This window comes from Dermacentor albipictus, chromosome 7 (genome assembly GCF_038994185.2).
Source record: "Dermacentor albipictus isolate Rhodes 1998 colony chromosome 7, USDA_Dalb.pri_finalv2, whole genome shotgun sequence".
Lineage (NCBI taxonomy): Eukaryota > Metazoa > Arthropoda > Arachnida > Ixodida > Ixodidae > Dermacentor > Dermacentor albipictus.
Genome location: NC_091827.1, coordinates 78830084 through 78854719, shown reverse-complemented (window position 1 = coordinate 78854719; position 24636 = coordinate 78830084). Strand labels below are relative to the sequence as shown.

General features: G+C 46.6%; 1 protein-coding gene across 2 annotated transcripts in view; it reads left to right on the top strand.

The window, feature by feature from the left end:
- The window catches only part of LOC135899004 (uncharacterized), a 154162-nt gene that overhangs the window by 71655 nt on the left and 57871 nt on the right, over positions 1 to 24636 (top strand). For both annotated transcript variants that reach the window (XR_011507185.1, XR_011507184.1), the window contains exon 2: positions 1615 to 1652. The gene's annotated coding sequence lies outside the window, so the exon portion shown is untranslated. The remainder of the gene's footprint in view (positions 1 to 1614; positions 1653 to 24636) is intronic.

The window sequence follows — 24636 nt, the reverse complement described above, 5'->3', positions numbered from 1 at the left end:
AAACGAGGTCTAACGCTGGGTTCTAATTTCTTGGAGACTCATTTGACAAAAGCTCCTGATCAGAAAACGTGGAAAAAAATGTCCTGCATGGAAGCACGAGTCGGAATGCAGCTGCCGTAGAGGTCACCCTTCAAGAACGATTAAAAGCTAGCACCATTGAGGTAAGACTGGAGGACTGCTGTCTGTCGCAGAGGTCGCCCTCTGATTAACTGCGTAGGTCGACATGCGTTAGCGCCGTCAGTGTCCAGCTATCTAGAACTTCTTATTCTTTTTTCTAGGCTTAATGAAACAATACGTTCCCGCTGCACGACACAGCCGTAGGAAGAGAAAGCAGAGATATGCGCGAGGAGCTGACTGCAGCCTGTTGGCTTTGCATGACCGCCCTGACTCATGCTCTACGCTAACCATCAATCATCTTGTTAACGAAGCCATCCCATCCGTAACAATATCATAAATCACAGGTAAAAGGGCAGCGAAGCGAAACTGCCGCACGAAACACGTTGACGCATGAGGTTAGTATGACGCACTTGTGTGAGCGCTTTTTTTTCCTCTTCGTGTTGCCGCCGAATTCCTCTCCATAATTTGTACAACCGTTTAGTGTGTATCAATGTACGGAAACAATCTCAACTGTAGCTTTCGACGGTTTTTCAGAAGAAACAGTGCCACTGTTTCTGAATCTGCTCTCGTCTTAAGAAAACACTTCAAAGTAACAGGACACTTCTTCTAAAAGAGCTGTCTTCCCAGTATTGTCACAAGATCTCACGCGAAATTCAAAATATTCCGATACAGTTTTGCCAGCGCTTTCGTTCTACCTATTGGCGATAGTGTTTCGTCATATTCAGGGTAATATATATAATATACTGGGGTTTTACATGCAGAAACGACTACATTATTCTGAAGCACTCTGTAGCAGGGAACCCCGCAATAATTTCGACCACCCGGTGCTTTTTACTCCACATCCACTGCACGGTACACGGGCGTTTTGGCTTCTCGCACCCGTCGAAATGTGGGCGCCGCGCCTGGGATTCGATCCTGCGCCTTCGGGCTTAGGTGCGCAACGCCGCAACCAATATGCCATCGTTGGGGGTCTGCATATGCATAAGAAAGTTACTCTGAACATGTAGGAAAGGCGCTTATTGTATTTGTTTGTTGCATGGTTGCGGTAGCTGATAATTTGTTGTTTTGTTGTGATTTGACATACACACCGTACCGCTTGCATTGCATACGAAATATTGAAGATTTTAGCTAACGCAGTGTAACTTTATATTGGAAAAGCAAAGCTAAACTCTTCTTACTATAATTATTGAGCTTTAAACAAAAACCATTCGTATCTGAATAATGGAGATTACGATGAATAAGAACTTGGTACAAGATTTTTGTTTTCATAGTACCTGCATAGTGGTTCACCTTCTGAAAATATTTTACTGATTATTCTAGCCTTCAGTAAACGTCACTAAATATCTTATTTCAGTTTTTGAAATTCTGCGAATAATACACAGCTTCGATAAGAATCAAACTATTGACCGGTGGAATGAGAAGTTGTAGTAACATCCAGAATAGTAGCTTATATTTCGGTGAACATTATTTGCTTATATTGTCTTCTTTCGACACTAGGCTTGCCTGCGATGGGGCCTGGGTGTGTGACACGCCATGTAAGTTTACGCAAGCACGATTTGAGCCTGCGTGTAAAGCGCTGAACCCTGCTTTTTACGGATGTCATCGAGAGCCGGATGACATCATAGTGCCGGCACAGCGTAAAAGTACGTCCGAGGCTGAAGTTTAAACATGGCGGATATGGCATACTCTTGTTGAAAAATTTCAGAAATGATAGAGAACATACTGAAGGATGTTTCTTTGTTTATACTAGTCCCCTTCTGATGCAATATTGCCGTTAGAAACACCTAATAACTTCTTTGCAAGCAAGCTGTCAACTGGATTGTGTCCGCTTTACGAGCAGCCCTCTAATAGGGTGCGTCTCATAATACACCGGGAAATAATTTCTTTTTGCCCACTGTAGCTTCTTTGATTTTTTTTAATGTCTGACACCCTTACCTGAGAGGGACACACTCGCACGATAAAAACCGAAAAGAAACAAAAATTATGTGAACATTGCTGGAGGCCCTAAACTTCACAACTATTTTTCTACTGATGCGAAAAGCCTGACACATTATTCGTGCACAAAGGTGGTGCCGCTGTTCTATAACGCATGACTAAACGGAGTCAAATTTAACATAACTCTCGGCGTTAAGAGAGGCATAGCTCGACAGTATCCTTTTCGATAAAAATGAGAGTTTCTGTTTTTGAGGGAGCGCACTGAGTCATATTCGGTGCATTCCATCAAACTGGAATCGCTGTTTAAAAGTACTTATGACGACCACACGTATGCAGTTTTGTCGAAGCAATTCAGTGCTTGCTCGGGTATGGTGGCCTGGCGTTCGGCATCCTTGGTCCAGAAATTACGTGAAGAAACTTGGGTCAGCGCGACTGAAGAATTTGCACCCAACCCCTTTGAGCACGGTGGGCTCACTGCAAACAAGGAGCCAGTCCAATCGCGAGGTCAGATACCTATCTGTATCATAGCTTAAGCTTGTGAGCTTTCTCATACATAAATAAATGTCACTTTGCTTTGGTATTGTTGTGTAGAGTAAAGAAGGCACTACCCAATCATGGGTAAGCGGCGTGCGCAGATGGCACCATTCGCGCCATCATGACGCAATTAGTGGTAAATTTAGCCTAGTGGATCACATTCAGAAAACCCTAGCTCACCAGTACGTTTTCAATTTAGCAGCAATGGTGTCGCTTTAGAAAGCTCACGATGCAAGACTGTTTCTAGTTTATGAAACCAAATCTGGTGATTAACAAGAGATATAAGGCCTACAAGTGTGCATTTGGTAGCAGGAATTTCACATTTGCTCGGTTCCCCTGCATCCAACGCTTAGGGTCCATAAATAATTGAATAGGCTCAGACAACCAGACAGAATGATATCCCACCCCATTGAAGCTCAATTGTGAGTGCGAGCGCGGGATCTTGAGCCAAGCGCAGGAGTTCGAAACATGGGTGAGTGCGGCGCGCCCGAGCTATGCAGGGCATTCTGCGGCCTCAGCAGGAGGATATCAAACACCCTTCGCAAAACAAACAGGCCGAGAACCCCGAGAACAAATGGCAAACGGAGTGAAAACGATAGAAAAATTATACTGTCTTCCTGGAACACAGTCTTATTTTTTCCTGGCGCTTAATTTTACTGCTGCAGTAGATACACGTATATCACTTACGTAGCATCGTATAGGGGACATACCGACACAGACTTGCCTTCTTTTATTCTTCTTTTTAGGTGGTATTTTCAGAAAGACGAGTACGCATGCTTTCTTAGAGCGTGTGCCACAGTTACAGTTTAGTTTCGGCACCTTAGTGTAGCGGTCTTGCGTCTACTGAACAGTTGCTAGTTACAAAAAATGAGGGAGACGGCTGTTTTTATTTGCGAGATAACTTCCGTACTTTTTCTTTCCCTAGGACGCGTGATATTAAAAACATGTTAGAGCGAGTTTGACAGAAATAAAAGAGTGCATAAAATGGGAAAAGTAAAGGGCCCTCATGTTCGGCATGTATAAACAGAAAGAATGACTTGCGTTGTCTGTTGTGTATAGGTTACCATAAAATTTCACGCACAGGAAACGCGATTTTTCTTTCGCATATAAACCAATTGAATGCTGTATTTAATGAAGTCAAAAAATTTGGGAAACATTTTGGATGCTTGTAATGCTTAACCGAGAGCAATTCGCTTCAAAATTTATTAAATTTAAAACATTCACTCTTCTTTGTCGTGGTCTGACTAGAAAACAAGAGCGAAGCTCGGCATCTGGAAACTTTGGTATGCTCTCAGATATCGAAAACCATGGCGTAATTGGCTCTAACACCAGCCGTTGTGTCGTGTTATATTGCAATTATTGTGGCAGGCATATTTGTGAAGCTAATAAGGGGTCCCTAGTAATAGATCCCTATGCTAACTCTTATGACATGTGGGAAGGCTAACGGTCCTTAAGACCATTTCCGAGTACCTCGTGCCCAACGTATTTCTACTCACAGTTTAGCTCTCCTAATCGAGTTGTAGGCCAAATTCTGAGACACTTTCTTAGGCAGGTGAATTTACTTCCTAGAACATCACGCCGGTAGAATATTGACTTGCTAACATACATTTATTTGGGACCACTTTTTTTTACCCTCTACATTTTAGGTTATGTGTGGCCTGCTGTTCCTAAAGGTAACGACGTTGTGCTGTTTCTTTTTCGGTGGGGGGAGGTGGAGAAGGGTGTTGTTTTTCTTCCATTGTTTGTTCCAACCTGTGGTAACATAAACACCTTTTACATCGAAAGGAAAATGCTTCGATAGCCCAAATTGTCCGATGAAAATCTAAAGTGGAAACAAACGATCAATCCCAACAAGAACGAGGACAATGTCCAACACCCGGCATCAGCGCTTCGTGACTTAAGGGCCACTTTCTGAGCAGCGCTTATTCCACGAGTAGCAGAAGAAGTAGAGGCCGGTTCAGCAGATATACATTTTCTTCAATGTTTATTTGTTTATCACGACGTGCCGTGATTTTGATGACACGTGCGTTTTGAGTGAATAAAGCCTAAAAGCAACCAGCAAATTTTAAATTGACTTAAATGTTCAAATCCATCTCCAGCCTGAGTAAAGTATTGGCATATTTTACGGCGTGTATCAGTAAAGCCACCGTTATTGTAACGCCCAAAATTGATTTAGATATCTTGTATTCGGATACCAAATGCGACTTGACGCAACATCCCAAAGGAAGAGCAATGCAAATCATATTAGCTTCAGGTGAAAGGCTTACATTTGCGCTCTGTATTCACTGAAATACACCAGATACATCCAGTCGTTTTTAATAATTTTTTGGGGCCTCCGTATGGACCTCAGCACAGTGCAGCAGCAAACCAAAACTAAAGAATTTTCGACTGTTCTGGCACTAAAGTTTCCCCTTCGCACACGGCTATGGAATATAGGAAATTCTTTATATCGATGCAAAAAACGCATGTTCATTTTCTTTGGGCCTGCTGGTGTTAATAGGTATATGCCGCTCAGATTTCTGGAGATGCAAGCGCCAGAACTCTGAGCGGCAAATCGATACAACGGACTTAAAGGGGAGTTTCCCAGAATCAGAATCGAGAATTGAGAAGTGAGAAGCCAGTGCATAACGCCGGTCAGCCCGCCGGGCGCATCAAGTCTGGTGCGCTCTGTCTATGTTTATTTTTTGCACCCACGTGGTATGCCTTTTGTACCTAATTTTGTGCTTGCACCACAGCCGTTGTATGCACTTATGAAGGGCACGGTCTTTCTTGGATATCGTTGCATATGTCATCAGCATACTTGCATGGTGGTTGGTTGGTTACAATCTTTATTTCTTCCATTTACAAGAGAGCTGTGAGCTGAGCTCTAAGGGCCCAGCCCTTACAAAGTCTAGGGGGCGGTCCCTAGTCCGGGACCCCCGTGGCTTCTGCAGCGGTTTTGGCTCGGGCCACCAGGGCACGTTGTTCCTGGAGGGTTCAGCAGCCGAGCAGGGTTGCCTCTGTAGGGGTTGAGGGACGGACTTCGGGATTGAAAACCAAACTTGAGAGGGTTTATTTTACATTATATACAGAGAGGTGAGAGTCATTTAACAGTCGTACAGTTATTACGGGCCGGCAGCAACTCGGACGCTGCGGCCCGCGGCAAGAAGTTCGAGAGAGGTGAATCAGGGAATCAAGGAATGCTCTGGTCTCTCTGGAAGGCTTCTTATAAACCCTTCGAGCACTGGAAGTCGCGTCATGTTCGACCAATGGGAGAGTCCGCTCCGATGACGCCACTTTCAGCCAATGGTAGGCGCCCGTGCGATGGTGTCATACCCGGCGAAGAGAGTCGGCGCCTGGTCCTCCTCTCTTGATCACTTGATCCCCCTGCGGTCTTGCCTCGCAGAGTGGCAATCAACTTCTTCTAAGGTGGAGAAGGAGGGTGGGCGCTCATGCTCCATTGTACAAGGGCCCACCTGCTCCCGGTGGCTCGGCTCCGCAGTGGTGGCAAATGCCTTCTTCAAAGGCGAAGGAGGATAATTGGGCTCCATTGTCCGACGGCCCCTTCTAATCCCGGCGGCGCACGACCTGGGGGCCGAAAACTTGTTTGCTCTTGTCTGGTGCTCTTCTGGAATGTGCTTTCCTGCTTCTGCATTCCTCAATTAGCTGTGCTGCGATTCGAAGTGGTTTGGGGAACTCGAAGTAGCCTCAGGAAACGGCGCCATATCTAACACCCCCCAGTCCTCTCGGGTAGGGTGGGGGTTTGGGGGGAAAGTGGGGTTGGAGGGGCATGCCCACATCATGTGGTATGTGTCCGCAAACACCTCCCCACAGTGCAGGCACTCACCCGAAAATGCCGGGTTGAAGTGTTTCAGCACCGCCGGGCACAGTACTGTATTTGTGTAGAGACGGAGAAGCCAGCGCTCCTCCGTCTTATTGAGGCCTTTGCAAGGGGGGAAGTATCGGCCGTGATTAAGCTGATACAGCTGTACGATTTCTTTAAAGGTGACTGCCGGTTTAAATTCAGGGACCTCGTCGACGGGTGATAGAGGCGACGCCCGGAAATGAAGCGCGCGGGCTGTAGCGTCGGCCACTTCGTTCCCCTCTATTCCCTGATGAGCTGGGGCCCAAATAATGGAGCGCCGGTGTTGAAATCCCTGGTTCTCACATTTCTTAAGGATTTGAAAGGCACGATATAGAATTTGGCCTTGTTCTATATTGCGGCAAGCACCCCTCGAATCAGTGAAGATGACCCGAGAGGCTGGATCTGCGGCAGCAAGCGCGATGGCCACCTCCTACGCGTAAGTAGTATTGGGGGCCCGGAAAGTGAGACCATTAACGGGTGTGTTTTGATGGACGACTGCCGCCGTAAACCAACCCCCGTGGTGAGGGCCGGCAGCATCCGCATAGAATACTCCCGGGCAATCTCCATAACTTCTGGTGATCCTTGTAGCGCGCGCTTGGCGGCGGCCCTCATGAGTATCTCGTGTCACGTTATGAGGGAGAGGGTTTACCTGTAAGGTGAGACGCCATGCGTCTGGCAGGGAGACTCTGGGTTCCGTGTGGGCTATATATCGGATGTGCAAGCGGGACAAGAGGCGGCGTCCCGCTGGTGTTTTGCTCAACCGCAAGAATTGATTGTTAAGATAAGCCTCGCGTAGTTCCCCAAAACTATTCGTCATCCCCAATTCCAGGAGACGTTTGTTGGACGTAGTTATGGGAAGATCGAGGGCTCTCTTATAGATTTTGCGTAAAATCACCTCAAGGGCGTTTTCATCGCATTTGCGTAGGTGGAGATAGGGCGACGAGTAGAGTATTCGGCTGGTTACGAATGCGTTCGCTAGCCGCAAAGCGTCTTTGCATCGCAAGCCCCCCTTTTTATTGGATACCCTGCGGAGCATACGACCCACTTGGTCCCCCACCTTACGGAGCTTTTGAAGAATGGTATCAACTTTGCGGTTCCTGTGTATGCAAAGGCCCAAAACTCGGATCTCGTCGCGTTCCGGGAAGGGGCCTGTACATAGGGATAGGTTAAGTTTAGTGGTGCACTTCGGGTTGGGTCGTAAATGCACAAATTCTGATTTGGTCGGGGAGCATTCCAGGCCGCATCGGCGGGCATATTCGTCCACAATAGCCGCCGCATGCTGCAGGTTGGCCTCGATTGCCCCAACCGATCCGTGAGTAGCCTACAATGTGATGTCATCGGCGTACAGAGCATGCTGCACGCCTGGGACCTCACCCAGTAGGGCAGGGAGCTTCATCATGGCCAGATTGAAAAGGAGTGGTGAGAGTACCGCTCCCTGCGGAGTACCTCGTGTACCGAGCTGGTACGGGCCATGTTCCGTGTCTTGTATCCGGATAAAGGTTTGGCGGTCTGTGAGGAATTCTTTAACATAGTTGAAGGTGTTGAATCCACAATCTACCTGGGATAAGTGGGTTAGGATGATTTCGTGCGTGACGTTATCGAAGGCACCCTTTAGGTCTAGCGCAAGGACTACCTTACCGTCAATAGGGTGTTCGACTTGCTCGTGAATCTCCATATGAAGTTGTAGTAAGACATCCTGCGCGGACCTGTGTGGGCGGAAGCCGTACATGGTGTCTGCAAAGATGTGTTGGGTCTCTAGATGGGTGGACAATCTATCCCGTACCATAGACTCCATCAGCTTTCCCGCACAAGAGGTGAGGGAGATGGGCCGGAGATTGTCTGTGTTCATGGCTTTTCCTGGTTTAGGGATGAAGGTGACCAACGCCGTTTTCCAGTCAATGGGAAGAGGGGTGTCACCTTGCCAGATTGCATTAAAGTAAGTAAGAAGCTGCTCATAGGTTGGGTCGGGGAGGTTGGCTAGAAGCTTTACCGTTACCTTATCCCTGCCTGGAGCTGTTTCTCGTTTCATTTTGGCAAGTGCCGCTTTGAGGTCATGAAGCTGGAATGGTCGTTCCAGCTCAGCGTTCTCAGAGCCTGCATATGAGTACGCCTGACCTCGGGCATCCTGGTGTGTGGAGAGATATTTCTCTTTGAGGGAGATAGCCAGTGCGGCTGTGTCTCCGTTAAAGTTGTGGATCGCTCGCTGGAGGTGTTTATGGGTTTCTGTCCGGGTTTTCGTAGGATCAATTAGAGCGCGGAAAAGACGGCATGTACTCCGGTTCGACATTTGTCCAGCGGTCGTATTGCATCGATCTACCCAGTTAGAGTGGTCGAGCTGGTCCGCGTACTCTGCCGCCTCCTGGGTGAGTTCGGCGATGCGAATTTTGAGTTTACGGTTGTGTTTTAGCCGGCGCCATCGGCGGACAAGGCTGTGCCGGGCCTCCCAGAGGTGAAGGAGGTGGTTGTCCACCGCCGGATTCGCCTCAGAGAGCTGAACCTGCTGTTCAGTGTCTGTGAGTTGCGTGATTAGCTGTTGTGACCAGGTGGTCTACCCCTGTTCCACTATAGGTTGTGGGTTGTTGTAGTTGGAACGAAATTTTGGCCAGTCTGGAAGGGTTGCCTTGTGGTGAGGACGAGTGAGGGGTGAAGTGCGAATTGTGGTCGTGAGAAAGCAGTTGTCGCTACCGAGGGTTTCCTCGGTATTGTGGCAATCTGCGTATCTTATGTTTTTAGTAAATGTTAGGTCCGGGCAGGTATCCCGAGTCACGGAGTTCCTAATTCGAGTGGGTTTGGCAGGGTCCGTGTGAAGAGTGAGGCCCAGCGTAGACGCAAGCTCAGCCAGCTTGCGTCCGCGTTTCTCTTCGCGGTGGTAGCCCCATAATCGACTGGGGGCGTTGAAGTCCCCAACAATTATGAGGGGTTGCCTATTTGCCACCTTTAGTGCCCTGCTGAAGATATCAGCAAAAGTGACGTTTGGCAGTTTTGGTGAGCTATATACATTTAGAATGTGAAGCGGGGGATTGTGTTTTTGAAGCGGAAGAAGCATGACCATCGCATACGAGAAAGCTACATTACAGTCCAGGTCCACCGGAGAGGCCGTATAATTTTTATGGACACAGATACAGTTCTGTGCGTCCTGCTGATAGCTTATGAGATTCGTGAAAGTGACGCCCTCTCCCGGCTCTTGGAGGGCTACTACAGCAGGAAGTTGAGGGAGGGTTGTAATGAAGAGTCTAATGTCAGCTCGCTTGGTGCGCGCCTGGAAGCCTCGACAATTCCACTGCAGCATTTCAGCAGTATTCGAGTTGCGTTGTGACACTCGGAGGGATTTAGGGTGTCCCGCCATGTTGAGTACTGGAATTTAAAATGGTCAGGTGCGGGCCCTGTTCTGAGCCGGAGGCCCCGGTAGACAGGATAACCGACGGAATCGGTCCTGCTGGAGGAAGATCCTCGTCCTTGTGCGGAATTTTGGTTCTGCTCTCCTTAATATTTTGACCGACATGGCGCTTAACTGTGCCTCTCCGTCGGGTAGCAGGAGTAGATTTTGAGGTATGTGCCGCTATAAGGCATGGGATTTTGCCGAGGGCTGCGTCGAGAGCAGCTGTGAATTGCTTTTCGAACGCCTCAAGTCTAGCGTTCATTTGCACCTCAAACGCGTTGAACCTCGCCTCTATCACCGAGTGTCCGTGGTCAGGGGACGCGGGAGGGGAGGTATCGTTATCCATCGCCTCTACTGACAGAGGGACGGGCGGTGGGGGAGATTTTCGACGCTCTCCTAAAAGAGCTAGCCGTTTTTGTAGGTTAGCTATTTGCTCTTTAAGAGCAATGATTTTTATTTGCTCCGGCGTGCAGCGGGAATGGGAAGAGGAAAAGGGAGGACGTGAGGGGGCCACCCCACCCTCGCTGCTCACCTTTGTTCCCTGTTCGACCGCGTTGACCCAGGCTCTTTGCATCTCCGCTCTCGCTCCAGTGGCTTGTTTCCCTGCCTGCTGCTGTGGCAGGAGGGGCGCGTCCTTCTTTCCCTGGTCAATGGGACCGGCCGGGGGCACCCATTGTTTTGGGTGGTCAGAGTCGTCTCTCTGGTGCACGGGTTGCTTTGGTCGCCGTTTCCCACGTTTACGACGGCTGCGCTTGGGTTTGGGACGGCGACCCTTTTCCGAGCGCTCGTGTTGCAGTGGGCGATATTTAGCAGTGCAGGATCGAGTCCCCGTGGCATGGGCTCCTCCACACAAGGTACACTGAGGGACGCATTCGTGCGGTTCGCGTTCTCCGTCTATGAGATGGGCCGCAGTTCCACACAGCCCGCATTTGTCCGGCCTGGGGCCGGGAAAGACGTTAGTACGGTGGCCGACCATGCCACACTGGGAGCAGGCAGGGATCGTGCGCCGATACAGGCGGACTTGTATAAGCGTAGCCTCGTAGTGAATGTAGCGTGGTTTGTTCTTGCCTGCAAAAGTTACTCTTGCCTTATTTGATGCTCCGAATTTCCGGACCTCCAGGATTTCTCCGGAGCGCCACTGGAGACTGGAAAGCAAGATTTCATCGGTATCTGTGTTGCGCACCGTGACCACACCATAACAGATTGTCCGCCGTCTTGCCGGAGATGTCCGAGTAGGGGGATTTTTTCCGTGGGAGAGTCGAGCTCGAAATCTCCGATGATGCGGTCAGCGATCTCGGGCTTTGCAGTGTAAACCAGTATAATGTTCTGCTCCTTAATTGGGAGAACCGTGATGACTTCTGCGCATTCCGCGCCCAGGAAAGCGACGAACGCTCTGCCGTATCCGGTTTCATGTAACTTCTCGTGCAGAAACACCCGTGTGCCGGTTTCACACCAACCACAAAATCCTCAGAGGCTGGCTTGGGTATTGGAGTCGGTCTCCAGGTCACCGGCGGCCGAGATTTACCGTCCGAAACGCGCGAGGCGGGCGGTCGTGGCTTGCAGGAGTGAAGGCCGGCAGCGGGAGCGTCCGAGGAGGCCGCATCCATGGCCGCCGCGTTCGTCGTGCCCTGCGTTCGTCGAGCGATCGCGGCAACGAGCGCGGGCCTCTTCAAGGTTGAAAGCGGCTGCTCTCTATTGCCGCTGGGTTGTATGGTGGCCCAGTTAATCGAGTCTGGGTCATATCCTCGCTGTGTGGCTTGCTGAGACATTTGTGGTGGTGCGAAAAGGTTGCCCCGTCGCGCCGGGCGGTGACTCTGCCGTTAGGCTTACACGGCCCGCCGGCGTGGCCGACCGATGAAACACTCAGGAAAAGCGGTAAATGGGCCCACCTCGTTGGAAATAGTGTCCAGGAATGCCGGACGACGTTCGGCGTCCGATGGTCGTAGCGTGGATGGGTTCAGGTGAGATTATCTGCGGCTACTGCCGAAAATCGGTGGAGCCGATACGCTGCACTTCCGAACAGGAGCACAGTAAGGTGGCGCCCCTGCCATGCATCACGTAGCCAACAACTCGCATAAAAGACGATGAAAGCAATTAGATGCTTCATAGAGTCACCGGGGCACAGAAACCTGGCCTGTGCGTTTCTTTCCCCGCATAGATGTCTTCCGAATAGCTAAAGCTTTTGAAAGAAAGGAGGAAGAAACTACGACACATGTCAGCGCCTCTCGTAAGGAAAATTCAGGAAAAAACATTTATCAGAGACTGCCAGCCAGGAAGGAATGAATAAAATGCTTCGATGGGATTGTAGACTTTATGAAGCCTAGTCCATAAGGAGACGCTGCAGTTACGCTTAAACATAATCCAATGATTTCTTTTGGCTGAAAGTGGCAATTTCGCCAATATGCTGAATTTCACACCGTAAAACGCATAGATAGGAATAGGTGTTGTTAGGCATGTAACTCTACCTTTTGATATGCCGAAGCAAATCGTAGTGATGTTGATTTAACGCGCTGCACGCTTAAAGTATGCTTAAAACGAGTATATGCAAAGTGTTGAGAAGAAATTGAACGAATTAAGGAAAGCGTTCATCCACTGGCCCTATTTCTCATTATTTGTTAAAGGGCACGGATGGTTACTAGCATTGCCGAACTTTTAGCACCAGCTTTTTATGCTTTAGGAAACAAAAAAAAACGATTCCTAGCGAAATCTTTCGCCGCAGGGTATCTGTCAGCAGTTCTCTCACGGTATGGACGAGGTCTTCAATGCTTAAGGCAGTGCATTATCGTAGCGAACAGTGCTATCGTGAAACTTGCCGGCTTGAGAGGCGGTAAGAACTAGCAAAATGCGGCATCGCTACAGTCGAGTTTGAATGGCATCGAGGAAATACAATCAATCACAGCGGAAATCATTTGTTCAATGTGCCGTTTGATTTCGACGAGTGCTGAATTTTTTTTACCTCAAAAACTTTAACGGCTGCGTGACTATTATTTGAATCGTTGCTCCATTAGCGCCATTGCGCCCATTACTTGAACTTCAATAAAGGTATGTCCTTAACTGTCGCAAACAAGCTACTAGTGCTGATAAGCCCTCATGTAGCTTCGTTGCGTTACTAAAACCCCAACGAAGATCTGTGGCTCTGTCTGTGATCATAAGTGCTAGCCGGAACAGCTGGTTCAGACGAACGACCCTACCAAACATTCTGTTGACCGTCTTCTTTGCAATCCTGACACCTCTTACAAGAGTCTCTCTCCTGGTGCGAGTCTGTGAATAATTACACGTCCTTTTTTTACTGTTATTGGCTGCACTTCAATAATAAAGAGATTATTAAAATAGCAATACTCTAAAACACACAGCAGTATGTATATGCGCATGAAGTTCTACTCGTTTATTCTCCTATGTGGTGGTGAGTAGCAGTGAACATAATAATTTAATGGCATTTCTTGCCAGGGATAGGCAACAACAATGTGAAATCCTAAACTTCTACATGCGTCTTGGTAAGAATGTTCTGATACCATTTTTCTGCAGCGCATTCATCTCTATTGATGACGTCGTAATTGACGCAGCTGCTTCATGCCAAAACCAAATCTTACAAATAATTATTCCAAATAAATTCCTTCGGCCACTTTTACGCTTCCTAGTTCTTTTACATATGTTTTTTCAAGAATGTGTCGGGATGAACAGCCAAGTCAGAAATGGTATGTCAGCATTCCTTTTACTTAGCACAATGAGCGCTTCAGTAGTGCTTTCTTTATTCTCGAGACTCAGTAAAACTACAAATGCCAATATAGGCGCCCTTTAGGGCTAAGACATCTCTGATTGATCTTTACGCTACACTTTTGTGTAATGGGAGCGTAAATGCCTCAGGGAATACAGGCGTAAGGAATGCGGGCGAACAAGGATGATTAAATCAATGAAAAGAGATTAGCGGATCTAATGAAGTCCAGGACGGATCGATAATGTCGTCCTTCCGTCGAATGAGTGTAATTGCTAGCACTATGAGGCGAAAGCCCCACTGCTGTGAGGTGGTGCAGCCTCGTCGGTTTCAACGAATATTACGCTGCGCTTGTTTTGTGCAATGTTCTCTCCTTCTTGCTTTTATGTAATAATATGCATCGCTCCTGCGCTTATACAGTTATTCGCTAATCAAATAATAAATGCCTCGTTGTTAGCCGTGCGAGGCATTTAGGACGGATGTGTGTGAGAAGTACTTGCTCGAAAATTTAATGATATGCGTTCCAGCTGAAGAAAGTTAATTCGTTAAATGTTTGTGTATACCTCGGTTTTCAGCCGGTGAAGGCTTCGAAACATAATGTAGGGTCCATATAGCTGCCCTATTTCTAACACATTTTGTTATCAAAAACATAACCTCATGGAAACATAAGCAGCAACTTTGCCACGTCACTATGCTTTATTTTTATACCTTACAGTAAACAGTCCTGTGAATGACACGTCATTATGACCGGAGTATTGGAACGTAAAAAAATACATGAAAAGTTCACTGAGAATAGAGGCAGCAGGGGGAGAGGGTGTTGGAAGCACTGACACAAGGTATTTTTGTGCAAATAAATTTCTCCATAGTAGTTACATCTCAACCAGCGCCGTAATAACATGCGTGGCTGGTTTTAGACGACAGGGAGACCGTAACAAGCCAAGAACTCGGACAGTTCATGAGTACCAAACTACAAGCCTCATAAATGATCGAGAAAGGCTCACGCACTAGGGGAGTCACTTAAAGGCGTCGACATGTGGAAGATCGTACACTCTTGGGAGTACACACGCGCGGATTCCCCACACACCGTTGCTTTGGCGTGATTTCTCACTGTCGTCCTAGAATCACAGAGCACAGTCGTGCACTCAGTGTTGGCAATGGCCGCCTCCTCGTGTCGATCTATAAGGAACAGAGCAGTTTTTATTTAATAAGAGCTTGAGCAAGTGTTTTTTTTTTCATTCGGGATCTGTTTCTATCAGTATGCGAGAAAGTTACATTTTCCGAAAAAAACTAACCATCACTTGTTAGAACTTGTGATAACAGAGCACAAGTTCAAGTAAATGATTTTTAGTTATAAGTTATTCATGTAGGAAATAATCCTAATGTGCCGTTTTTTTTAATTTTCAAAGTAATAAATCAGGTTGAGGAATCTTTTTAAGTTATAGATTCTTACTCACTAACAGAAGCAAAGTTTGAGCAAGACAAGGCAAGCTGTGATTGTACCTAATAAAGGCAGCCAGACAAACGCATATATTTGACAACTTGTAATACCGTAAAAAATTGAATACGTAGAATAAAGTCTATATTGCTCTTTCAGTGCTTAATTTAGAGCTTCTTTGTTTGTCTAAATTTGAAATTATGTGCTAGAGTAGTTCAACGAAAAATTTATATACATGGAAAAGGCGTGAGGCACGTAAGATCATGGAAGGTTTTTGAGCGGCCACATCTCGTACTTTTTTCGAAAAGGGGATGGTAACGTTGATTATCTATTCGGCAGCAAGCACATGCCTCTGGTCTCATTTCGCGGCGCATTCCTTGTCGCGGATTACAGGTGACGCCAATTTTTTATGTGAGTTTAACCTTTTCTTTACTTTGGAGCGTTTCTACGAATTGCACAGCTGGTCTGAGTCACCGCTGGAATTTGCTGCGATCGACTTTGCAGGTACAGTGCTCGGAGGAACAATAACCTCACGGTGAACCCTGCCCTTATATTTCCCATTCAGTAGCTTTGACTTGGAGGCGCCAGTTTCATAGCGTTTGACCTTTATTGTTTTGAGTGCACTGCAGGGATTCTTACAGCGCGGGGCTGCATGATTCATCACCCTCTATGAAGGTTGGATCCTCGGAATGCTGCCGGTGGGGACCGGTGCAGCAGTCGTAGGTTCTAGAGCAGTGAGAATATGTTCGATTGAAATGAAGCTCTGAAATGAAAAAGAAAGATCAACGAAAGAAAGTGAAACAAAATTTTATATTTTTTTTGTTTTCGGCACCGTTTCCGTGAATGTTGTATTTCATTCAATAAAAGATGTATTCTCGCTATTGCAAAAAAAACCATACTCCTGGATAACACTACAGTTTCATTATTGAAAACCCCGCAGGGGCGTCTGCGTCAGCAGGCGTTTGGTGTGTTGCGACACCACGTACCCGAGCACACGAGGGTTGTACCCTCTCGCGTGTAGCCGTGCGTGGCTTAGCCGTGTCCGGGGAAAGGGGGATCCTGGGGGTTGAGCCAATGCCGGGTTTTTGGACCTTTAAGGCCCCCCGGCGTAGGCAACACACCTCTTTGGCCTCTGCTTCACGTAGACGGCACCCCCGGACTGACCCACCCGGGGGAAATCGGCAGTCGCCTTTTCCTGTCTCTCTCTTCGCACATCTTCGTCTTTCCCTCTCGCTTTTAGTCTTTCCTATCTTCTTTTTTTTCTGATAACTTTCAACATTCCTGGCGGCGAGGGTTAACCTGGTGTGGTATGACCTACCTTGGTTATAACATATGTGGTTATAGTGACGATGTACAGTTGGCATGACAGGGCTTGCTTCACCACATACCTTGCCTTGTCCCCTTGTTGGGCTCGGTGGTGGGTGACTGGCATCTTTGCTGAATACTCAACATATTTCATGGGAACTTTCATGGAACTTTTCAACCGATCGTCCCTCTAAAAGGGGGCGCACCGTTGCTACATTTCAGTTTTCTCTTAAACCCTCTCAGACTTTCCCGAAATTTCACGTTGTACACAGTGACAAACCTGACAAGAAGGCACGAACTATTTCACCATTCATTGTGGCGAAGTATCTCACAGAGACCATTGGAGGCGGCTATAGAATCACCAAGCTGGCCAGTGGGGACCTATTACTTGAACTCAAAGACAAAGCACATGACAAGCTAACGAACCTTGTACAACTTGGAGACATCCCTGTCAGTGTAACAGCACACCGAACCATGAATACGGCCAAAGGCGTAATCTCTGACATCGACTTGATGGACTTGACCGATGAAGAACTCCTGGAAGGATGGAAGGATGAAAATGTAATAAACGTACAAAGAATTAAGATCAGACGGGACAACAAGGAGCTGCCAACTAAACACCTAATAGTTACGTTTGGCTCTAGCACGTTACCAGAGACATTAGAACTGGATATATCAAAATCAGAGTACCACCATACATCCCCAACCCGCGACGCTGTTTTAAATGCCAGAGGTTTGGCCACGCTTCCCAGAGCTGCTGAGGGCGGCTAACATGTGCGAAATGCGGCATCAATGATCACTCTGCAGATGACTGTAAGGCTGAGCCCCGTTGTAGGAACTGTAACGGTGGCCACCCTGCATATTCACGATCATGCGCAGTCTGGAAAAAAGAAAAAGAAATAATTATGATAAAGGTAAAAGAAAACATAACTTTCAGAGAAGCAAGACAACGCATCTCACCAACATTTGCACAGAGCACATCTTTCGCCGAAGTGGTACGTCGGGGGGCAGTACCACAACGGCACTTGGCGGACGCCAGCGCCACGCATAGCGAGCGTGCGGCAACGCCACCCGCCCCCATGGTGGGAGCAGCGAAGGCTGCCCTACCTCTCCCGAGTTTGTCCACAGTGGAGGCCTCTGCTGGTGCTGGCACCAGTCAGCCCAGCTCCGAGGTCAAGACAAACCCACCAACCACCAGGACGGTGGGCTCGAAGGCCTTGTCTTTAGAGACAAGGCCTTCGCGTAAAACACACCGCTCGCAAGAGCGCGTGTCCAGTGCCTCTCCAGAGGCCATGGACACAACACCCAGTCAGAAGGCGCAGTTGACGCCTAAGGAGCGGCGCGACATTGTCGACCGCTCCAGGAAAGACAAAACTCCAATTACAGGGCCTCAAAAGGGCACTGTAAGCTAAATCAAGTCCTCTTTGACACATAGCACAACATTTATTTTAATATGGATACACTGATTATTCGGTGGAATATCAGAGGCCTGCTTTGCAACCTCGATGATATCCAAGAACTCCTTAATCAACTAACTCCTAAAGTGCTGTGTGTCCAAGAGACTCATTTGAAATCTAAACACAAACACTTCCTACGTCAGTATGTTATTTTTCGGAAGGATCGCGATGATGCCCTCGCATCATCCGGCGGCGTAGCCATCATAGCTGACAAATCTATAGCCTGTCAACACTTACAGCTACAAACACCCCTTGAGGCAGTGGCCATTCGAGCTGTACTGTTAAATAAGCTGATAACCATCTGCTCCCTATATATACCGCCGCATTTTCAGCTCCACAAACAAAAATTTCAAACACTAATAGATCAGTTGCCTGAACCATATCTTGTGCTTGGAGATTTAAATACGCACAGCAACCTGTGGGGCCACTCGCGCTGCGACGCGAGAGGTCGCTTGATTGAACAGTTCCTTTTTTCTTCAGGTGCATGTCTTTTGAACGGGAAGGAGCCCACGTATTATAACATGGCAAACAAAACATACTCCTCAATAGATCTTAGCATAGCATCTCCTACTCTTCTACCTTACTTTAAATGGAAAGTTATTAAAAACCCATACGGCAGTGATCATTTCCCTGTAGTTCTAAGCACACCAATGGCTAATGAATGCCGTCCACAATTACCTCGCTGGAGAACTGACTCGGCTGACTGGGAAACGTTCAAAAAGCTTGCTTGTTTATCCTGGGACGACATGTGTGCTTTAAGCATAGACGCTGCGGTTGAATATTTTATGGCTTTTCTCCTTGACACCTCCTCCAAATGTATCCTTGTAACAAGTGGATTGTCCACAAAACGCCTTCTTCCGTGGTGGAACGATGAGTGTCGGAAAGCGCGAAAGAAGCAAAACAAGGCATGGGGTTTACTTCGGGACTCTCCGACTGCAGAAAATCTAGTCAATTTCAAGCAGGTCAAATCCCAGGGTCGAAGAACGCGGCGACAAGCTAGAAGAGAGAGTTGGAGAAAGTATATATCAGGTATTAACTCTTACACCGATGAAACAAAGGTTTGGAATAGAGTTAATAAAATAAAGGGTCGACAGTCTTACTCTCTGCCTTTATTGAATACTCAAGGCAGCAGCCTGGAAGATCAGGCGAACTTTCTTGGCGCACGTTTCGAACAGATATCCAGCTCGTCGCACTACTCTGAAACATTCCAAAGGTACAAAAGGCAAATAGAAGGACAACCATTAGAACGGAAAAGCACAAAATACGAGGCATACAATAGACCCTTTTGCATGGCAGAGCTTCAGGCAGCCCTAAACAGCTGCAAGCAATCTGCCTCTGGATCTGACCGCATCCTATATGAAATGCTTAAACACCTGCCGCCTGAAACACAAAAAACCCTTCTTTGTCTCTATATGGTCGTCCGGCCGCATTCCCTCTGCTTGGAAAGAGGCCATCATAATTCCTATTTTGAAACAGGGTAAGGACCCTTCTTTGGCAAATAGTTATAGGCCTATAGCATTGACGAGCTGCTTATGCAAAGTTTTTGAAAAGATGGTAAACAGTCGCCTGGTACATTATCTAGAAATTAACAAGAAATTAGATCCATATCAATGTGGCTTTAGAGAAGGCAGATCGACGACAGATCAGCTTGTACGCATGGAAATGTATATCAGGGAAGCGTTTGTCCACAAACAGCTTGTGTTGTCTGTGTTTCTTGACATGGAGAAGGCGTATGATACCACGTGGCGCTTCGGGATCCTTCGGGATCTTTCTGCAATGGGCATTCGCGGCAACCTGCTGAGAATAATTGAAAGCTATCTCTCTAACAGGATATTTCGTGTTAGAGTTGGCAACGTGCAATCTCGACCATTCATACAGGAGACAGGCGTACCGCAGGGTGGAGTACTGAGCTGTACGTTATTTATTGTTAAAATGAATTCCCTCCACACCGTATTACCTCGCACACTTTTCTATTCCGTCTATGTGGACGACGTACAGATAGGGTTCAGGTAATGCTATCTTAGCATTTGCGAGAGGCAGCTACAACTTGGCTTGAATAGATTCTCAAGGTGGGCGGACGAGAATGGTTTCAAATGGAACCCCCAAAAGAGCACATGTGTCCTGTTTTCTAACAAGAGAAGTGTACTACCACAACCCGATAATAACCTTAATAGAGAAACACTAACTTTCAGCCCTGAACACAAATTCTTAGGTGTTATGCTGGACACAAAACTTAACTTTATTCCCCACCTAAAATATCTTAAAGAAAAGTGCCTGAAGACCATGAACCTCCCCAAACTGCTCTCTCGAACAACCTGGGGCAGTGACAGGAAGTGTCTGCTTAGCTTGTATAAGAGTCTCGCACAATCACGCCTCGACTACGGAGCCGTGGTGTACCATTCCGCTACAGACAGCGCGCTAAAGATTCTCGACCCAGTCCACAACCTCGGTATACGACTGGCAACAGGCGCCTTTAGAAGAAGCCCTGTTGAAAATCTCTACGTTGAGTCCAACGATTGGTCCTTACATCTACGAAGAATATTCTTAAGTTTATCATACTATATTAGGGTAAAATCAGACACCGAACATCTATGCCATTCGATCGTTAGCGACCTGCGTGCTGCCAGACTTTATAGTAACCGCCCGCGTATTAGAACTCCTTTGAGCCTACGCTTGGAAGCAATGACAGAAAAAACAGACATACATCTCCCAGAAAATATCCTAATGCCTCCCACTCGCATTCCACCGCCTTGGGATTGGCAGACCATAGAGTGCGATACCTGGTTTGTCCAAATAACAAAACATGCACCTGAGGCACACATACAGTCACACTTCCTCGAGCTCCAAGCGAACTACTGCTGTGCCGAATATTATACAGATGCTTCCAGATCATGTGCTGGTGTCGCGTATGCAGCTCTTGGGCCATCTTTTTCCACCTCGGATTCTCTAAATCCCTACACAAGTATTTTCACGGCTGAGGCGTACGCGATACTCTCTGCTGTAAAACATATCAGACAAACAAATCTCAATAAGGCCATCATTTTCACAGATTCATTAGGCGTAATAAGGGTCTTAATCAGTTTTCGAAAACATAGGAATCCTGTTTTTAATAAACTGTACATAGAACTATGCTTAGCCTTATTATGCAACCAAAACATCGTCCTATGTTCGGTACCTGTTCATAGGGGCATAAAAGGTAATGTAGCTGCTGACGAAAGTGCAACGTCAGTCGTCTTTAATAAAACGGATGTGGATAAATCGATAGCAGCAACAGAACTTAAGCCCTTCTTACGCCATAAACTTAGGAAGTACTGGCAACATCAATGGGATAATGCAGTACAGAATAAGCTACACGTTATCAAACGAAAATTAGGGAACTGGATAACTGAAAGAACAGCAAGGCATAAGGAAGTACTTCTGTGTAGATTAAGAATAGGACATACGTACGCCACTCACTCTTACCTTTTGACGGGAAGCGAACCTCCGACATGTCCCAAAATGTGGCAACAGGCTTACAGTTATTCATGTTCTTATCCAATGCACTGAAATAGAGGCACAAAGGAAAAAGCACTTCCCCTCCGCTTATCTCCAACACATACCATTACACCCAGCATTCTTTCTGAGCAACGAACCCCTTTTTACTTTTGGAACAGTATTAAACTTTTTAACTGAAACTGACACCCTAAATGTAATTTGGCCAGGCTACTTGTAGCACGGACTCCACCTGGAGGTCGTAGCTGCAATGAAACCATTTTCTAGAGCACGTGCCTCCCAGCCCTTGCTTTCAAGGCCTTGCTGAGGCACTAGTGCTACAGCCATTTGTTGTTTTACTGATCATGCATATCTCATGAAACATCTATTTTCATCGCAGACACCATCCATCACAGTCATGTTTTTATACTTGTATTTTACGCACTTCAGAGCGAATAAATTTTAGGCCCTTTTACAGCCACATTGCATCACATGTATATTTTCCACCTTCTAGCGAATATTTTTAGGCCACTATGCAGCCGTGCATCATATACTCCCCACAATCAAAACTCACATATCATTGACAAGCACGGATCATCGACTTGGCGCTCTTTGGCCACATCTGGCCCTTGTGCCAATAAACTCTACAAATCAATCAATAAATCAATCATCATTGAAAATTGTGCAATACTGTGGCGACGCAAGCGCCAACATTATGAGCGGCAGAATGGCACACCGGATGTGAAGGGTATTCCTCCAGAATCGGCATCCAGTATTGAGATGTGCAATACCCGTCTTTAATAGCACTCGGCTCAATTGCTTGAATATCATACCTAGCCCTGTGCGCCAGGTCAATGTTTCTTGCGCCGGCAAAATTACCTGCACCCACATGATATGTGCTTTGCACCTTATTTTGTGCTTGCGCTGCGGCGATGGTATGTATTTGTGAAACGGCACGAAATCTGTTGGATATTGTTGCATAAATTATCAGCGCACCATGGCGCACGTAGCTCACAACTCCAATAAACGACGATGGAAGCAATTCGATGCTTGACGAAATGTTCGTACGGTTCTACAATGGTCCACAATGTGTAAACATTAAATATGAATTGCCCGAGAGTAAGCAGTTTTGCTGAATGTGATGCTGGCGATGTGCGGCTCTCTCCTGAGCTTCTCTTGTGCTGAAATAGGTTATTTAGTATGTGTTGGTAGTTATATGCCACTCTTCAATGACGCTATTTCACGCCATGTTGGGTCACTTGGTATGTGCCACTGGGTATGTGCTACCGCACAATGACACCAACAAAAAAACATTAGGGTTTTCTTGTAATGGGCGGAATTAAACCCGCGTCGCATGTATTCAGACAGTTTTATCTAAATGTATATTTACATATGCGTCACGGGTGGACTACGTGGCGGCTTGTTCGCAGTGCATTAAGTGGGAATTGCGAGAGATGAACATGGCTACATAGAAGCCTGATACAAAACATATGTCTGTAGCCACAACAGGGTCTCTCGATGAAAGTCGCTTCAATGAAAGTTGCTGTAACGTCAACATTTATTTAGAGATGCATTCTGTCGAATTTTCAACCACGCAAAGTAAACAGAAAGCTCTAAAACGAGGACCAACGCTGGTTTCTAATTTCTTGAAGACTCATTTGACAAAAGCTCCTGATCAGAAAACGTGGAAAAAATTTCCTGCATGGAAGCACGAGTCGGAATGCAGCTGCCGTAGAGGTCACCCATCGAGAACGATTAAAAGCTAGCACCATTGAGGTAAGACTGGAGGATTGCTGTCAGTCGCAGAGGTCGCCCTCTGAATAACTGCGTAGTTCGACATTCGTCAACGCTGTCAGTGTCCAGCTATCGAGAACTTCTTATTCTTTTTTCTAGGCTTAATGAAACAATACATTCCCGCTGCACGACACAGCCGTAGGAAGAGAAAGCAGAAATATGCGCGAGGAGCTCACTGCGGCCTGTTGGCTTTGCATGACCGCCCTGTCTCTTGCTCTACGCTAACCATCTATCATCCTGTAAACGAAGCCATCCCATCCGTAACAATATCATAAATCACAGGTAAAAGGGCAGCGAAGCAGAACTGCCGCACGAAACACGTTGACGCATGAGGTTAGTATGACGCACTTATGTGAGCGCTTTTTTTTTCCTCTTTCTTCGTGTTGCCGCCGAATTCCTCTCGATAATTTGTACAACCGTTTAGAGTGTATCAATGTACGGAAACAATCTCAACTGTAGCTTTCGACGGTTTTTCAGAAGAAACAGTGCCACTGTTTCTGAAACTGCTCTCGTCTTAAGAAAACGTCTCAAAGTAATAGGACACTTCTTCTAAAAGAGCTGTCTTCCCAGAATTGTCACAAGATCTCAGGCGAAATTCAAAATATTCCGATACAGTTTTGCCAGCGCTTTCGTTCTACCTATTGGCGATAATGTTTCGTCATATTCAGGGTAATATATGTAATATACTGGGGTTTTACATGCAGAAACGACTACATTATTCTGAAGCACTCTGTAGCAGGGAACTCCGGAATAATTTCGACCACTCGGGGTTTTTTACTCCACATCCACTGCACGGTACACGGGCGTTTTGGCCTCTCGCACCCGTCGAAATGTGGGCGCCGCGCCTAGGATTCGATCCTGCGCCTTCGGGCTTAGGTGCGCAACGCCGCAACCAATATTCTATCGTTGCGGGTCTGTATATGCATAAGAACGTTACTCTGAACATGTAGGAAAGGCGCTTATTGCATTTGTTTGTAGCATGGTTGCGGTAGCTGATAATTTCTTGTTTTGTTGTGATTTGACATACACACTGTACCGCTTGCATTACATACGAAATATTGAAGATTTTAGCTGACGCAGTGTAACTTTATATTGTAAAAGCAAAGCTGAAGTCTTCTTAGTATAATTATTGAGCTTTAAACAAAAACCATTCGTATCTGAATAATGGAGATTACGATGAATAAGAATTTGGTACAAGATTTTTGTTTTCATAGTAACTGCATAGTTGTTCACCTTCTGAACATATTTTACTGATTCTTCTAGCCTTCAGTAAACGTCACTAAATATCTTCTTTCAGTTTCGAAATTCTGCGAAGAATATACAGCTTCGCTAAGAATCAAGCTATTGACTGATGGAATGCGAAGTAAAATCCAGAATAGTAGCTTATATTTCGGTGAAAATTATTTGCTGATATTGTCTTCTTTCCACACTAGGCTTGCCTGCGATGGGGCCTGGGTGTGTGACACGCCATGCAAGTTTACGCAAGCTCGATTTCAGCCTGCGTGTAGAGCACTGAACCCTGCTTTTTACGGATGTCGTCGAGAGCACACGATGGCAATCACCGGCACCTTTTGACCAAGCTTTAGCAGTGAAAATATTAAGTCTGTTTTCCAAGTTGATGAACTAAACCATCAGAGCTCCGAAAACTGACAG